Source organism: Microcaecilia unicolor, chromosome 7 (assembly GCF_901765095.1).
Source record: "Microcaecilia unicolor chromosome 7, aMicUni1.1, whole genome shotgun sequence".
In the NCBI taxonomy this organism is placed as follows: domain Eukaryota; kingdom Metazoa; phylum Chordata; class Amphibia; order Gymnophiona; family Siphonopidae; genus Microcaecilia; species Microcaecilia unicolor.
In genome coordinates, this window is record NC_044037.1 from 51,463,739 (window position 1) to 51,482,052 (window position 18,314).

Genomic DNA, 18,314 nt, shown 5'->3' on the forward strand with positions numbered 1-18,314 from the left:
CAACTTAGGTGCACTGAGGCTGTGTTCTATCATTTCAAGTGCAAGTTTTCAGAATGCCCATGACACGCCTATGGCTATGTCTTGCTTCAATCTTGACACATTCATAAAGTCTTCAATGCCACTGAGCTGTTGGCTGAATGAATTCTGGGGTTTTATTACTTAAGAACTCAACTGTTTTGCGAGCTTGATGCACTTAAAAAATAAAGTAATCAGAAAAGTTTCTGCTGCAGTAGGATGTTTTTGGGTTATTTGGAAAAAATGTTGGGGTCCTATTTTTTCTGGACACCGTGTATATGCGTATAGATAGATAAATAGTTATACACGCACATTTATTTCTTGAGGGGTAAGTAGGAAGCTCAATTACCAGTATGACAAAAGCTATAGCTCTGCCTTTCCTTCTTTTATCCCATATTTCTCAGTCTCTCCCAGTCACATCAGGGCAAATTTATCTCTCCAGAGATCAAATGACAGTATGAATTGGAAGATGACATTCCCACAGGAGGGTGGGGAAAGGGAAGGAGTGTTGCCAAAGGCATGGCATCATGTTAGCTGTTGCACCTGTGCACTAAGAATGTACACAAATATGTATTCACTTCATTTTCTTTTCTTAATTTTTCTCTTGTTGTTTTAATGCTTTTCAATTAAATAATACACTATACAAGCGATATTTAACAAAATGGCACAAGGAACAAAGGGGTCCTTTTACTACGGTGCGCCGAAAAATGGCCTGTGTTGTTGTAGGTACGTATTTTGGATGTGCACAGGTCCATTTTTCAGCGCACCTGCTAAAAAAGCCCTTTTATGGGCCATGCTGCAAAATAAAAATTGGCGCACATACATTGTGGGCCTGAGACCTCACTGCCACCCATTGACTTAGCAGTAAAGTCTCACTCTTTAATTAGGTGGTAATCAACAGCTTGCATACACTGTTGATTACCGTCTGGTTAGCGCCACACGGTAGAAAATAAAAAATCTTTTTGGATGCGTGTAAAAAATAGAATTATCTCCCAGGACTCACATTAGCTGGGCGGTAGTTCAAAATTGACGTGCATTGGACGTGCGTAGGCGCCTACGCGCCTTAGTAAAAGGGCCCTAAAATTATGAAATATTTGGTCCACTGAAAGAGAAGAAAAAATAAATGCTCCTGGCCCTTTCCTTGATCTGTGTATGCAAAACAATTTCACCAGTGTTTGTTCCTGTATCATATATTCAATGTATACATTTTTTAAATATTTTTCTATATGCAGTGCTCAGAAATTGCTTGTGTGCCTTATGCCATATGTTGTGGTAAAACGGCCCACAGCATCCGACCATCATTGCACTGTTCCTACCATCCTCCTAGTTTAAAATCACCATAGTCTGTTACAGATTTAACTACTGTCAAATTGTAAATAAAACCACTTATCTGTGGGTGGTCTCTTGCTGATAGGGGTAGAATGAGTGTTCGTTGCTGCGAGCCCTTCACCGTTGTGCTAAAGTGAAATTAAAATTCTCAATCCATCGTTATTCCCGACGTGGGCCACGTTTCACCGTCATGGCGTTCTCAAGGGAATATATTGTCAACAACTGTGTATAAAGCGGAAGCGATCTCGGGTCAGACTCTTCCCTACTTTCCTTGATCTGCCAACTCTGCCAGCCGTTGTTACCCTGTGAAGGAATTAATCTTTTTGGGGCAGGAAACATGCCTAGCATTACCTGTTCCTTTCTTGCTTCATTTATAAATGGTGCTGATAGTCTGAGGGCAACACTATTGTGTAATTACTTCTGTACCGAGTAGCACTGGGCTGACATTTGAAATCAATTAATTGAAAAGGAAAATGCATAGGGGCTAGTTACTAAGCTGAGTTACGGCAATGGTGCATATCATGTGCTCTTTAACAGTGTTAAACAGCAATAACGTGTTATATTACCGCAACACACATTAGTTTAGGTTTCATGGGCTACCTCATAGTAAGATGCAAAGCATGCAAGCAGTGTTATACTGAAAAATAAAGCCAGCTCAAAGATATTATTTATTTATTTAGAAACATTTAATATGTCATCCTCCATTGTACAGAGTGATTTACATTTTAAAAATAAAAACAGTAACATCAGACTAACAAACTTAGGGGCCCTTTAACTAAGTTGCAGCAAGCACTTACATGTGCTTGTCTCAGGCTAAAATCCACTACCGCAGGGTGTGCTGAGGTGTCCCATGGTAGTTTTGTGTTCACTGTGTGCTACCCATGCACTAAAAAATAGAAAAATATGTTTTAATGCTGGGGGCATGTTTGGGGGCAAAGAATCGGCATGCCTAGCGCTAATCAGTTAGTGCAGCAGCATCTCTGTCTGCTGACTAGCGTGTGGTTAGCGTGGGAGTTCTTACCACTTAGTAAATAGGTGTTGGTAAGGGCTCCCATGCTAATGGCCATGCGCTAGTTGAGAAATTAGCATGTAGCCCATAATGGGAGCTACTGTTAGAAATATGCAATCTGTCCCTAAAATCGAGTGTAGTACCGGAAGACTGGAGGGTAGCCAATGTTACTCCGATTTTTAAGAAGGGTTCCAGAGGAGATCCGGGAAATTATAGACCGGTGAGTCTGACGTCGGTGCCGGGCAAGATGGTGGAGGCTATTATTAAGAATAAAATTGCAGAGCATATACAAAAACATGGACTGATGAGACAAAGTCAGCACGGATTTAGTGAAGGGAAGTCTTGCCTCACCAATCTAATGCATTTTTTTGAGGGGGTAAGCAAACATGTGGACAATGGGGAGCCGGTTGATATTGTATATCTGGATTTTCAGAAGGCGTTTGACAAAGTGCCGCACGAAAGACTCCTGAAGAAATTGCAGAGTCATGGAATCGGAGGTAGGGTATTATTATGGATTAAGAACTGGTTGAAAGATAGGAAGCAGAGAGTAGGATTGCGTGGCCAGTATTCTCAGTGGAGGAGGGTAGTTAGTGGGGTCCCGCAGGGGTCTGTGCTGGGTCCGTTGCTTTTTAATGTATTTATAAATGACCTAGAGATGGGAATAACTAGTGAGGTAATTAAATTCGCCGATGACACAAAAGTATTCAGGGTCGTCAAGTCGCAGGAGGAATGTGAACGATTACAGGAGGACCTTGCGAGACTGGGAGAATGGGCGTGCAAGTGGCAGATGAAGTTCAATGTTGACAAGTGCAAAGTGATGCATGTGGGTAAGAGGAACCCGAATTATAGCTACGTCTTGCAAGGTTCCGCGTTAGGAGTTACGGATCAAGAAAGGGATCTGGGTGTCGTCGTCGATGATACGCTGAAACCTTCTGCTCAGTGTGCTGCTGCGGCTAGGAAAGCGAATAGAATGTTGGGTGTTATTAGGAAGGGTATGGAGTCCAGGTGTGCGGATGTTATAATGCCGTTGTATCGCTCCATGGTGCGACCGCACCTGGAGTATTGTGTTCAGTACTGGTCTCCATATCTCAAAAAAGATATAGTAAAATTGGAAAAGGTACAGCGAAGGGCGACGAAAATGATAGTGGGGATGGGACGACTTTCCTATGAAGAGAGGCTGAGAAGGCTAGGGCTTTTCAGCTTGGAGAAGAGACGGCTGAGGGGAGATATGATAGAAGTGTATAAAATAATGAGTGGAATGGATCGGGTGGATGTGAAGCGACTGTTCACGCTATCCAAAAATACTAGGACTAGAGGGCATGAGTTGAAGCTACAGTGTGGTAAATTTAAAACGAATCGGAGAAAATTTTTCTTCACCCAACGTGTAATTAGACTCTGGAATTCGTTGCCGGAGAACGTGGTACGGGCGGTTAGCTTGACGGAGTTTAAAAAGGGGTTAGATAGATTCCTAAAGGACAAGTCCATAGACCGCTATTAAATGGACTTGGAAAAATTCCGCATTTTTAGGTATAACTTGTCTGGAATGTTTTTACGTTTGGGGAGCGTGCCAGGTGCCCTTGACCTGGATTGGCCACTGTCGGTGACAGGATGCTGGGCTAGATGGACCTTTGGTCTTTCCCAGTATGGCACTACTTATGTACTTATGTACTTATGTACTTATGTACTTAAATGCAGACATTTTACAGCTGAGCTAAAAGTGGCCTCAGCATACGGTAAAAGCCCCACACTACAAATAACCTCAGGCCACTTTTTTGCACAGCTTAATATAAAGGCCCCCTAGATAAATCATGTACTATGATGAAACACAAGGGAGGAATGAATTGAACAACAAATTCAATCTGTTCTTTGTACAAGCGGTGACACAAGAGGACAGCATTCAACATTACAGTTAGTAATTTTAAAATTCTATTCTTCCAGCCCTTCTCTAACGTTTATACAACATCCCCCAGATTCTATATAGTGCGACCAAAATCATGTGTGCAAATCCAGTCATATTCTGGATTTGTGCACTCAACTTAATTACTTAATAAGCCAATCAGTTCTGATAATTGCCGCTTAACAAGCAATTATTGACACTAATTGGCATTAATTAGAATTTACACAAACAACTTGTGATGCATATTCTGTATAATGGTGTGCATAAATTCTAATCTGCGCTGCCAAAATGGGGGCATAGTTATGGACATGGAATGGGCGGGCCATGGGCATTCCAAAAATCTATGCACAGGGTTACAGAATACACCTACTCCATGATTAACTTACGCATTGGCATTAACACCAGGATTTACTTGACGTTAATTGATGTGCCTAGAGTTATGTGTAGGCATTCTATAAACTGTGCCTAAATCTAGGTGCAGTTTACAGAATACACCTAGGCAAAACTGTTTTCTGTTCCAATTTGTTGTTGAACTTTTGTGGAAATTGTGAACCCCACTTGTTTTTGCCAATTTTTCAGGCACCATATATACAATCTAGTTCCATATGCCTGTCTAAACAACGTTTTTAAACCAGATTTAAATTTCTTATAAGAAGCTTCTTTATACAATTTCAAAGGGAGGGAGTTTCAACGGGTTGGAACTACACAGCTAAAAACTATTATAGGATAAGTCTCTTATGTGTTGGTATTACTTATTTATTTATTTATTGCATTTGTATCCCACATTTTCCCACCTATTTGCAGGCTCAATGTGGCTTGCAAAAATCTGTTAACGCATTGCCATTCCAGGAGACAGGTACAGTTGGTGTTATAACAAGATCATAGATAAGGAAAAAAGATCTGAACAAAGTTAAAGAAAGATGACTATCAGAATAGGGTGAAGTGGTAGGGTGTTATAATAAGCTATTGATTCTCATTGTAGGCCTTGTTGAAGAGAGAGGTTTTCAGTGATTTACGAAAGTTAGTTATTTCGTTAATCGTTTTCAAGTCAGTTGGTAGTGCGTTCCATAGCTGCGTACTCATGTAGGAGAAGCTAGTCGCATGTGTTAGCTTGTAATTTATTCCTTTGCAGTTGGGGAAGTATAGATCAAGGAATCTGCAGGCTGATCTTTTAGCATTTCTGGGAGGCAGGTCTACGAGGTCTAACATGTAGCTCGGGGCATCTCCATGGATGATTTTATGAACAATCGTGCAGATCTTGAACGCGATATGCTCTTTCAGTGGGAGCCAGTGAAGTCTTTCTCTTAGGGGTTTTGCACTTTCATATTTTGATTTGCCAAATATGAGTCTGGCTGCAATGTTCTGGGCTGTTTGAAGTTTCTTAATAGTCTGTTCTTTGCAGCCTGCGTATAGTGCGTTGCAGCAGTCCAGGTGGCTTAGCACTATTGATTGTACTAGGTTACGGAAAATAGATCTCGGAAAGAAAGGTTTTACTCGTTTGAGTTTCCACATGGAGTGGAACATCTTTTTCGTTGTATTCTTCACATGGGTTTTGAGTGTGAGGTTTCGGTCAATGGTAACGCCCAGGATTTTCAGATTGTTTGAGACTGGAAGAGACAAGTTTGGTGTGGATATAGTGTTGTGAGGCGAGTATAAGACATTGTGTTTTTTCTGCGTTGAGTTTTAGCTGGAATGCATCAGCCCAGGAGTGCATAATTTGGAGGCTTTGATTGATCTCGTTGGTGATTTCCTTTACATCATGTTTGAACAGGATATAAATCGTGACATTGTCTGCATATATGTAGGGGTTGAGGTTATGGTTGGCTAGTAACTTGGCTAAGGGTATCATCATTAGGTTGAAGAGGGTAGGTGAGAGGGGGGATCCTTGGGGAACTCCACATTCAGGTGTCCAAGAGGCTGAGATATCTTTGTTCGCTATTACTTGATATGATCTTGTGGTCAGAAATCCTCTGAACCAGTTGAGAACGTTACCTCCAACTCCAAAGTATTCGAGAATATTTAGTAATATTCCGTGGTTGACCATGTCAAAGGCACTGGACATGTCAAATTGTAGGAGGAGTATGTTATTGCCAGCTGCGATTGTTTGTTTAAATGAGTTCACAGTTTCAGTACTGTGATTCGAATGGAATCCTGATTGAGACTTGTGTAGAATTGAGCATTTATTTAGGTATTCCGTGAGTTGTTTCGTTACTACGCCTTCCATGAGTTTAGTTATCAGTGGGATAGATGCCACTGGGCGATAGTTGGTTAGGTCATTTGTGTTTTTCTTTGCATTTTTAGGTAAAGGGGTAAGTAGAATGTTTCTTTTGTCCTTAGGGAAGAGGCCATTTTGTAGCATGTAATTTAGGTGTCTTGTGAGGTCTGTTTTGAATCGCTGAGGGGCAGATTTTATAAGGCTAATAGGGCAGGTATCTAGTTTGCATTGCGTTTTAGCATTTATTCCAAGCAGTTGGGAGATGCTGTTCATCGAGAGTGTGTCAAAATTAGTCCATGATCGGTCCGCTGGGAATTCCCCGGGTATTGGGTCTAGATATTCAAGGAGGTGTATGTAATCTGTTGTGTTGTTAGGTATCATGAGTCATAATTTTATGATTTTCTCTTTGAAGTCGTTTGCAAGATTGGTTACTGATGGAGTGTCAGTGTTGTTAATAGTAACCAGTGTGGTATTTAGTAGTTTGTTTATGAGTAGGTAGAGTTTATGTGTATCTTTGTAGTTTGGTCTGATTTTAGTTTTATAATATGTTCTTTTAGTTTGTCTGCTGGCGTATTTGTATTTTCTTTGTAGTAGTTTCCAGTCGTTGAATGTGGAGTCATCTTGTTTCTTGATCCATGCTCTCTCTAATCTCCTGACTTGTGTCTTTAGTTTTTTTAGTTCTTCGTTAAACCATGGTATTGAATTTTTTCTACGTGAGGTTCCGGTATGAAGTGGTGCTATGTTGTCTAGCATGGTTCTGCATCTATTGTCCCATTCGAGCTTGCAGGCTGAGCAGATATACTGGCAACAGCAGTAACCACAGGGCAACAAGAGGAAGAGGTTTTAGCAAGGTGGTGCAGCCAGTAATGTGGTGCTTCACTTGTGGCAGCTTGCCCTCCAAAAGTCAATGCCTCTTGCAGAGCTGCCAAGGGGTCCCAAGTTTTGAGAGGGAGATTTTAGTACATGCCCTCAGCCTCATCCCACTTTGCCTTGGCTCCACCTACTCTACATGGCTCCACCCCCTGACACACCTCAAACCCATGGCCATTTCAGAACAAAATTTATTTAATAGCCTAATACCCTTTTCAATTAACTTTCAGAGGCCAAAACCTCCTGCCTCAGGTCAATAAAATGCTGTTATGGTATCCTCTCCTGACCTGAGGCAGGAAGTGTTGGTCTCTGAAAGCTAATCATAAATGTTTTAAAATCAGTGAAGGTATCACCTTATTTTCTATTTTGTGTTTTTTATGTATTTATTAAACTTTATTAACATAGCTACCACATTACTTTATCCTAAATTAAAAATAAAAAAATTTTCTTTACCTTTGTTGTCTGACCATTTACTTTTTCTAATTGTGTTGCTCCCAGTCTCTTGATTCTGCTTTCCTTCATCTTCTCTTAACTCTCTTGCCAGGGTTTCCTGTCCATTTGTCATTTTCTCTCCTTTTTCTTTGTTTTCTTCAATATTTTTCTGCCTCTCTCTCTGTCCAGATTTAATTCATTCTTACTATTCATTCTTCAATTTCCTTCTCTTTACTTCATCTACCTATGGCTTTTCATCTTTTCCTCACCCTTGTTCTCTCCGTGCCCCTTCCTCTTATTCTCCAGTCTTTCACTACTCTGTCCTCTCCCCTTTCCATCCAGCAGCTCCCTTCTTTTTCTCTCTCCATCCTTCCAGTGTCCCCTCTCTTTCTTTCTGCATCCTTCCATCCAGCATCTCCTCTCTTTTTCTCCCTACACTTCCATCCAGCGTCTTTCCTCTTTCTTTCCCCATCCTTCCACCAATCTACCCTCTCTCCTGATCCTTCCATCTAGTCTCCCTCTCTCTCTCTCCCCCTCCTTCTATCCAGTGTCTCTCTATTTCTCTACTCTTTTCTGTTGTGTCCCCTCTCTCTCTCCATATCCTTCCAGTCTCTCCCCTTTCTCTCTGCATTCTTTCATCATCTCCCCTCTTTCTCTCCCTATCCTTCTATCCAACATCTTCCCTCTTTCTTTCCCTATCCTTCCATCCAGTGTCTTTCTCTCCCCAACCTTTCATTTCCCTCTTTCTCTCCCCATCCTTCCATCTACCCCCTCTCCCGAACCTTCCATCCAGTGTCTCTCTCTCTATCCCCTTCTTTCCATCCAGTGTCTCTCTCTCTACCCTTTTCCATTCATCATGTCCCCCCTCTCTCTCCCCATCCTTCAATGTCTCTCCTGTTTCTCTTCCTAACCTTCCTTCCAGTGTCTTCCCTCTTTCTGCTCTCAGCCAGGATCCTCCCTTTCTCCCCATCCTTAGCTCCAGCAGCTTCTCTCTTTCTCCAGCCCTTCTCCATGTCCCCTCCTTCTCTCCCCATCTTCCCACTCTCTCCATTCTACCTCCTGCCTCCCGCTCCCCCTTCCACCCGATATTTGTTTCCTGGCCACTGCTGATTCTCTTGCTGAGCAACAACGGCATGACAAAAAAAATAGAGCTAACAAAAAAATAGCCAGCATGGAGCCACAAGAGCCTTCAGGCATTAGCTGTCAGCTCTGCAGCCAGTCCTCTCTCCTCTCTCTGTCTCCAGAGTGGAGCAGCAGGAAGTCAACGTCAACTTCCTGCTCCAGGGGCAAAGAGAAGCGGCAGAGCCAACAGTGCATGCCTGAAGGCTGCTGTGGCCCCGCGCTTGCTATTTTTTTTTTTTTATCACAGCCGATGCTGCTCAACAGGAAAAGCAGCAGTGGCCAGGAAATGAATACCCGATGGAAGGGAGAGCTACTGCCATGGCACCTCAGTGGGAGACTTTCCCGCTTTGGCGGGAGTGAGGGAGATGACCCGCCAAAACGGGTGTCTCTCGCTGAAAGTGGGAGACTTGGCAGGTCTGCTCTTGCTGTGCTTACCACACTTACCAGGCTGTGCCGGCCTTGGGGGGGGGGGGGGAGTTTTTGTTTGCTTTTGCACGTACCTGCCCCTTCAGTTTGGAAGTTTTGTTTGCTTTGGGGCAGGTGACAAACTGACAGAGATTTGTTAATTATGGACAGACTTCTGATTGTAAAATGGGAAGTCCATTTCTGTTTGTTAAGCATTCCTAAACTATACCCAGGCTGGGCCACTATCACACCCACTTGAAATCACTGCATTCCAGCAGTCTCACAGTATACATGTGCCTTTCAAAAATCACTTTTTGCACACATATGCCATCTACACATGTAAATGTTGATATTTGCACATATAAATGCTTCTAAAATAAGGGCCAGCATTTACTAAATTGTGATTCTCATCTACCACAGTTTAGTAAGTCCTGTGAAATATACTTTGTGTTAATATGATGTAATAACGCACTTGGCTAAATTATTAGTTATGCGGCAGCCATACTCTATACAGTTATAGTGTCAAATACCTTTATATGTTAATATTTTGGATAATCAATCATTCTCTCATTTGGATTTGTCTTGGCTAAATTATGGTACTTTTTCAGGCCACATGTAAACTGGCGTCCACACACTTGAAAAGAAGAGAGATAGGGACATTCGGTGCCACACTACAGATCATTGTGGTGACACAGCTCACTGCTACTGCTGCTCTGGATTAATACGGTAGCTAGGCAGTATGGGATTTAAAAGCAAGAACAGGCTTAGACCTTTTCTGCTTTCTTCTCATCAATCATGTCGCTGACATCACAAACCCAAGGACCCTCCCTGGTATGACTGTGACTGATAGAAAGGCCTGTAAGTCTTGTTGCACATGGACTGCCTGGTGAATGCCTGACCAGCATCATCTCCTGGCAAATCATTGATCCAGAGATGGTTCCCTGATGATGTCTAAGGCCACTTCTCTGTGCTCACTCTCCAAACTCACATTTTAAATGAGGCAACATAACTTTGTGAGGCTAAAATTATACCAATTAGAAAGGTTGGGTGCTTAAATTACACAATTTTACAAGTTTAAATTGCTGATAAGATTCTGTCATATTTTATGACACTGAATAGCAGCATCTGATGCATTTATGTATTAATATTTTGGATAATCAATCACCCTCTCACCAGGGTGTGGCATGCCTGTCTTGGCTAATTGCTATTTAATGAAATTTTAAAAGTAAACTTAAAAGGCCCTTTAGAGGGCAATTTTCAAAAGAATTCACCATGGGTATTTCATGCAGATAGTCTCTTCAAAACATTACTCCTCTTAGTGTGGAGTAAATGGAAAGTTCCAGGGTGGTGCCAGGCCCATCATGCCAAAATACTTCCTGGTGGATACTCAAGTTCCTCGTTGTGCCCATTCAGCAAGGGATTCCAAACTGAAATGCCATGGTGAGTTGCCTTTGAAAAGTTAGCTTTAAGTCTGCCAGAAAATTGACATCTTAGTTCATAGACTCCTTTGCCAGAGCTTGATAATAATACCATATCCACTTGAGAATCCTTTTGCCCAGCTGTATTAAATTAATAATAACTAATATTTTATTGTCATCTATTATATTTGGAAACTTTTGTGTACGTTGAGCACCATTATAAAGGCTTATGTGATCTTTTTTTTTAATGAAAATCAGTTTACGAACCCAAATAATTTATGCAGCTGTAATTTGCATGATATTATTATTGTTAATGCTATTTGCTTTTTGTTCAAAGGTAGTCTTTCTGTGAACTGAACAGATGTATCACTGAAGTCATAGACAAGAAACAAACTGGCAACTTGCATATTTCATTTTCACAGAGTGATTTCTGTCACCAAGGGAGCATTTTAATAATGTGAAACTCTGAATAGTAGAGATTTTAAATGCCTGTATTTGACAACAGTAAAATACAGCTAAATTTTACTGGTGAATCTAAAATCTAATAGTATTAGGAAGGTTTAAGCTTGCTGACAAGGAGGAATCTATATACTTTCAAAACCTTTGAAATCATACAGAAAGAAGGAGCAGACTATCGAGCCTAGGTGCTGGTTTTCAGTGGGGAGCCAAGCAGGGGAAGCCTCAGAACATCAGAAGACTTCTGGAGAGTGGAGCTGCTGAGGAGAGTGCCCCCCCCCCCCCCCCCAAACATCAGTATACTAATGTGCACTGAAAAACAGCAATCTCCCCATGGTGCAGCCGCGCTTGCATGACCTAAGGTTTTCAACCCCTCTTAGGTCCACATTCTTTTGCTGCCTGTTTAGATTTTGCTAGATCCAGAATAACTTAATAATAATGGGGAAGAGAAAAGCCAAATCCAGAGTGTATGCCTCAGCTTCAACTCCTGTTAGTACTGGTCCTATAGATAAGCATGTTGTGCCTGCTTCTCAATTAATTAAGAATGTGCCAGGTGGTTCTGGTTCACCATCCTGTGTATCAGGTGCTCAATGGATAGATATTACCAAGAATTATCAGGTGATCCCACTGATGACTATCAGAAGTCTATTTTTGACATGTTATCTAAAGCTAACCGTCAAGGGGTTATTTCTTATAAAGAATTTAAAGCATTATATAATTCAACTCCATCTGTACCTTACATTTATTTTGTCCCAAAAGTTCACAACTCTTTAAGCAGGCCCCCAGGGCACCCCATAGTGTCTAGAAAACAGTCGATATTGGAACCCCTTTCTTATTATTTGGACTATCATCATCAGCCTGGATTGAAGGAAATACCATCGTATATATGAGACTCTACTCACCTGATTCCAATTTTAGATGCCTTGAATATTCTGCAAAATCAGTCCATTACATTGGTAACTATGGATGTATATGCACTGTATACAAACATACCACAGCAAAGTACATTAGTCATAATAGAAGATGTTTTGGGTCAGTTGAATTTATCTCATTTACAGATTTCATTATTAAATGAGATGGCAACTAAGGTTATTCAAAATAATTATTTTTCATTTAAAGATAAATTTTATCTACAGAAAAAATGGGTTGCGATGGGTGCTACGGTAGCACTGACTGTCCCCTGTCTATATATGGCTCATTTTGAGGAACAATACATTTATAATTCACAGTATGAATAAGCTATAATTATGTGGAAATGTTTTACTGATGGCATTATCCTGGTCTGGGCTGTAGATGAGAATTCATTATTTATATTCATACAATATTTGAATGAGTGTAATCAACATATTAAATTTACATCACACATTGGTAACCAGGTAAGCAACTTTTTGGATATTCATTTTGAGTATAGGATGAACCAGTTCAGTATCACTAGATACAGAAAAGTAACTGATAGAAACTCTTTATTATATTATAGGAGAAATCACCAAGCCAGTATGAGGAATAGTATCCCTACGGGGTAATTTTTATGTCTGAAACGTTTATGTTCTACATTGGAGGAATTTAAAAATCATTCTACAGTAATGATATCTCAATTTCTGCAGCGTGGATACCCTCAAAAGATAGTTCACAGGGCATATAAAAGAGAATACAATGAACATAGAGAGTGGCTATTTAGCCATAACAAAAAAATCAGCAGATATGCCTCCAGGGTGTGTTTTACCTTATTCTCTACAAGCTGTGTCGGTAAGGAAGATCATAGTCAAATATTGGCAAGTGTTAAGAGTACACAAATAGTTGAAATTTACTCTTAAGTTAGCTTACACTTGGTGTCATTATTTGGCATCGTTGTTTAAACATGCACAAACTACTTCTGAGATAAATCAATTGGAAGCCGGGCACTTAAAATGCAATCATTGTGTCTACTGCCAATATGCGATAGAAACAGCAGTATACGCAACAGACAGACAATTTAGGTTTACTGATTGTGGTACTGACCAAGGGAGTCTTTTACTTAGGTGTGCTGGCATTTTTAGCACTTAGCACATGCCTATTTTTAGCACACACTAAAAACGCCAGCATGCCAAAGTAAAAGACCCCCCAAGTTACTTATGGGAATCAGTGTGAATGTTCCTTCTGGTTTATAGGTCAAACAAAGGAAAAATTAAAACTTGTATAGCAGAATATCTTAGTCATGCATGAAACAATCATATTCAAGCTCCTCTTGTTGAACATTGGATTAGGGCATGACAGCAGATTGCAGATTTACGTTTTGTGGTCCTTATACATATTGCAAGTCATCAGAGAAGAAATATTTCTCAAATTTTATTAAAGAACAATGATTGATTCACTCATGGGATATTGTTACCCTGACGGAACTTAATAAGGAAATTGAGTGGTTGTTTCTTTTTAAGTATCAGTTTGGCGGGATTGTTTTGAAGAAGTTATAGGAGCACATGCACTGGCGTCTTTTTGACTATAAGGGAATGATGTGTACAAAAGGTTTTGTTCCCTCTGCTGCTATAAATTTGATTTAAAATATAGTTTAAAGTGTGAATGTGAATTTAAAATGGTATGTTCTGAAAGAATAATGTAAGTATAGAATGATTAATTTATTATTATTTTGTAATTTGAAGTTTACTTATTTCAGTCTCATCTCCTGAAGACACGTTTTTGTGATACACAGTGCCATGTCAGACTGGGTATTCAGCACTGATGTAAAGAGCACTGGAATTGCACAGAATGCACATAGAAGAAAACTTTATTTTCTGCATCAGTAACTGCCTCAGAAGAAAGTTACATGTCATTGAAGTCAGCATATCCAGATAAGTCCCCTTCTTTTCATTTATTATTTCTGATTTTTGGAATTTCATCTATGAACTGAGATTTGAATTGAAACACACTGCTTGGAGCTATCTTGGATTGGTACGATGATTGAACGCTGTGATAGTCAGTCAGTGACTGAGTCTGAAATTTAGTTCTGAGCACCATCACTTGCATTTTTAAGAGAAATGTATAGTTTAATTTTGTTTAATTAGATAAATTTATATTGTGAAGTTTCCATTTATTGGGTGTAGTTTAAAAGGGAAAACATTTAATTGAAATTCCCCAGTATATTTCTATTTGGTTCCTTTTGAGCCATTGCAATTGGAATCTTTTTTTACTGGGAGAATTATTTAATTTTCCTGTATTTTTCTTGGTGGTTAAGCTGATTGATTGTGGTTAAAATATAGATTGAAGCCCAAATTTTACAATTTTTGAGAGAATTCTATTCTGCTTTCTTCACTGTGCTCCAGTCTCTGGAAACTATGGTCTTAGTTCCCACTTTTCTCCTCTTCTTGAGTTTCTTTGTGGGATCACTTGATGTCTCCACATATGTGGATTCTCTTTGTAAATGACTAGAACATCACCATTTGTGTGTGTCCCTGCCACTTAAAACTAGGTGGCTCCTTTAAAATTAGCAATACATCCTGAACAAGGTTGTATTAATGCATGTCGTTCAATCTTCTCTCACCCACCCCCACTCCCACCCTATGAATTTGTGAGTCTTCTCCAAAAGCAGTTGACAAAGCAGAATTGGTCTCTGATGACACTGTATGTGAATACTGCATGATTAATAACATAGACCAATGAAATTCACGGAGATAGCAGACTCTGACAACTAGCGTGATCAATGCTGCATATTTGACAGTACAAATGCAAGGATAAGCACACATTCATATTAAAATTTGCTCAACCAAATTCCAGTCACATAATGTTTCAAAATCCCATGCTATGAAGCCAAAGTACTCTAAAAGTAGATGAAAGAACAAGAGTACAATCACACATACACACACACACACATACACACACACCTGGTGCTCAGTCTGGGGTTTCATGAGAAACTATAAACAAAGCAACCAACCAGGAAACTTGTATTTCTATAGTAAAGTTTCATAGAAGTGACAGAAGGAGTATTGTCATTCACCAAGGGAAAAGTTCTTTGAACTGCACACCAGTTTGCTTCTGAGAGTTATTCTGGAGATGTGTGGAAATATTTTTATGTTCAAATCCCTCTATCAGATTTTTTGTACAAAACCAGCATATACCAAGTCAACGCACATGTTGTGGGGGTGGGGGGCCGCAGGAGAGGAAGAGATACTGGAAGTAGGAAGTTGAGAGATCCTAGATCATATTAGAACTGACTCAAACTGTCTTTTCAAAAAGATTTAGAAACATTTTTGTTTGCCTAAAGTTCATATTGTAGGATGTATCTGTATCTTAATTGGGGTTTACTAAATTTTGTATGTTCTATTTGATGTAAACTGCAATGGACCCTTTTGGGGAATGTAGTGGTATATAAGAAATGTATTGACATTAACACTGACATATAGGTAGCAGAGCAAGGAGCAGGGAGGTTAATGCAATTAATCCATTACACTTATTAATGCGAGTTAATATTTTAACAGGTTAATCACGTTAAGAGCTAGATTCAGTAAATGATGTCCAAATTTGGGCGCCGAAAAAAATGAGCATTAAGCTCTATTCTATAAACAGCACTCTGAGTTGGGCGCCATTTATAGAATAGCTCTTGATGCCGGAATTTACACCAAGACCTGGCATAAATCCTCACGCCTAAATTATGAATGGATCTCTCATCTTCGATAATATTGTGAGCATCTTTATTGAATGCCCCTGATCCACACATGCCCATCCTATGGCCATACCCCCTTTTAACTTGGGCACTAAAAAAAATTATGCACACACTTTTATAGAATAGTGCCTAGAAAGATTTGATTTATTAAAATTTAATTAATCACTTTTCCTCCAGAGATGTAGTGTACATAAAAACTTATAAAATTAACAGGAAAAAGGAAGAGAATACCAAAATATAATGGGAAAGAAAAGGATAACAAAGAAATAGGAGATAAATGAAAAAGAGACAGAGGTTGCAATCCTGGGAGGACTACCAGGGTCTATATAAACAGAAAAAAACTGTCTCAAAGATGGGTTTTTAGGAAAGCTTTAAATTTAGGGTAAGAACATTCAAGGTGACTAGGGGCAGGGAAGGGAGTTCCAAAGAGAGGGTGCCAGCAAACAAATATACAAGTTCGGGTGGACTCATGTCGGGCTTCATTGAGGGGGTGGGAGTCATACCGGTTATCGTTTATGGAACGGAGAACTCTAGGGGGGTGTAGAGGTTAAGAAGGGAAGAAAGTTAAGAGGGGATACCAAAGTAGAAGACCTTGTGAGCAAGAATAAGAATTTTTTAATGGATACAGAAAAGGATGGAAAGCCAGCTGTGGTGTATAAAGAGCAGCGTGACATGTTTGAATCTAGAAGCACTGGAGAGGATACGTCCACATGTAAATTCAAATTGCTTCCAATTGTTGCCAATAATTGATTGTTAGCATCCAATTATTGGTGCTAACTGTCTCATTATCCAATTAAATTGTGCACGTAAACTGGGCACATGCTCAAATATGTGCACACAATAATTTTGAGCGTCATTTATAGAATTTGGGGGTAAATGTGAAGCTCTAACCATGGTAGAAGTTTTTTAAAAGCCACTTGAAAGGCTAGATGTGACATGGCCACATGAGCATCTTTGAATATAAGGCTTTTCTTTGCGACACATCCTGAAGGTAATTTTCAAAGTCAGGTAAATAGAGGTTTATTAGCATAAATTGATTATTTGAAAATTGCCTTTTCTAAATGCAGGTGAAAGTATGTGCATAGTTGCACAACACAAGCACTCCATTTATCCAGTTGCTGGGTTAAATGCAGACTGTCTGTTCTTTAAGTTTTCCCCAGAAAGGATGATAAATATTGGCTAGTAGTTTTCAACCTTGTCCTGGTCAAATGTGCTCTTTTTTTAGAAGGGAGAACCACATTCAGATAAAGCATTCCTGGGACATGTTTAGGTGAAGAAAGGAAAATTGCATTTCAACTCTACATTGTTTTCTTCCATGAAAAAGCCTACAAAAAAGGCTGATGCAAAAGTCCACAGGCGCTTTGTACCTGTGTCAGGTTTCAAAGTGAAAGTATTTTGGTATGAATTTTATGGGACTGTAATCTGCTATGATGCACAGTGAGTGACAGAAAAATCCAAGTCATATGAATCAAACTTAATCAAATCTTTGACAACTGGTGCAATGTTTATGGGGACTGAAATTTCAGACTCTTTGCATTGGGATAAAGTGTGCAGGTGTTTTTTTTTTGTCCATGGATTTTGCACCTGCAAAATGGATTGTCCATGGATTTTTAAGATGACTGGGGAAAGCAATGGCAAACCACCCTGCTAATAGACAAGAAATTGTCATGCAACTGGTGGCCCCCATAAGTTGTTCATGATTAGATACTTGCGTACAAGGGAGTACCTTTACCTTTATCCAGGGGTGGACTGACAGTGGTTAGGACCCGGGGCAGTAAGGGTCATTGAGGCCCTCTGACCACTGCCCGCTGCTCCACCATTTCTGCAATTGCCGCCCCCTCCCACACACTAAAGACCCCTGAGCCAAAATGGGTCCTACCTTGAAGGGCCCTGTTGGTAAAGTGGCTTCTTCAGGGGTAGGAAAGAACCCCACACTTTCCTGCCTGCTATCGCTACTGTGTCCGGCACCACCGTGTATTCAAAATGGCTGCCTAGACTTCCCGCAGTAGTCTCGGCAGCCATTTTAAAACACAGCAGTGCCACCAGGTAGAGAAGCAGCAGCGGGAAGGAAAGAGTGGGATTGTTTCCTGCCTCCACAGATGCCACTAGACCACCAGGGCCCTTCATGGTAATGAAGAGGGAGTGGGGAAGGTAAGCTCTTTCCAATCAGTGAGAGTGACGTACGAATAAAAAGTTTATTGGTAACATCTAAAAATGACTCAACACAACCGTGTTTCGGCGCCAAAGCACCTTCCTCAGGAGTCTACAAAGTTAAATATAAAAATAAATGTAAACAAACAATAAAAGGATAAATAACACACACGTTTCGATAGCGCTAAACCTCTCCGATCAAAACTGCACTGGCTCCCAAGAAAGGAACATATTACCTTCAAAATTTGCTCTTTGGTCCACAAGATTATCTACGGTGAAACCCCAGGATACATGATTGACTTGATAGATCTTCCGACCAGAAACAGAACCAGAGTGCCACGTTCCTATCTGAACCTCCACTA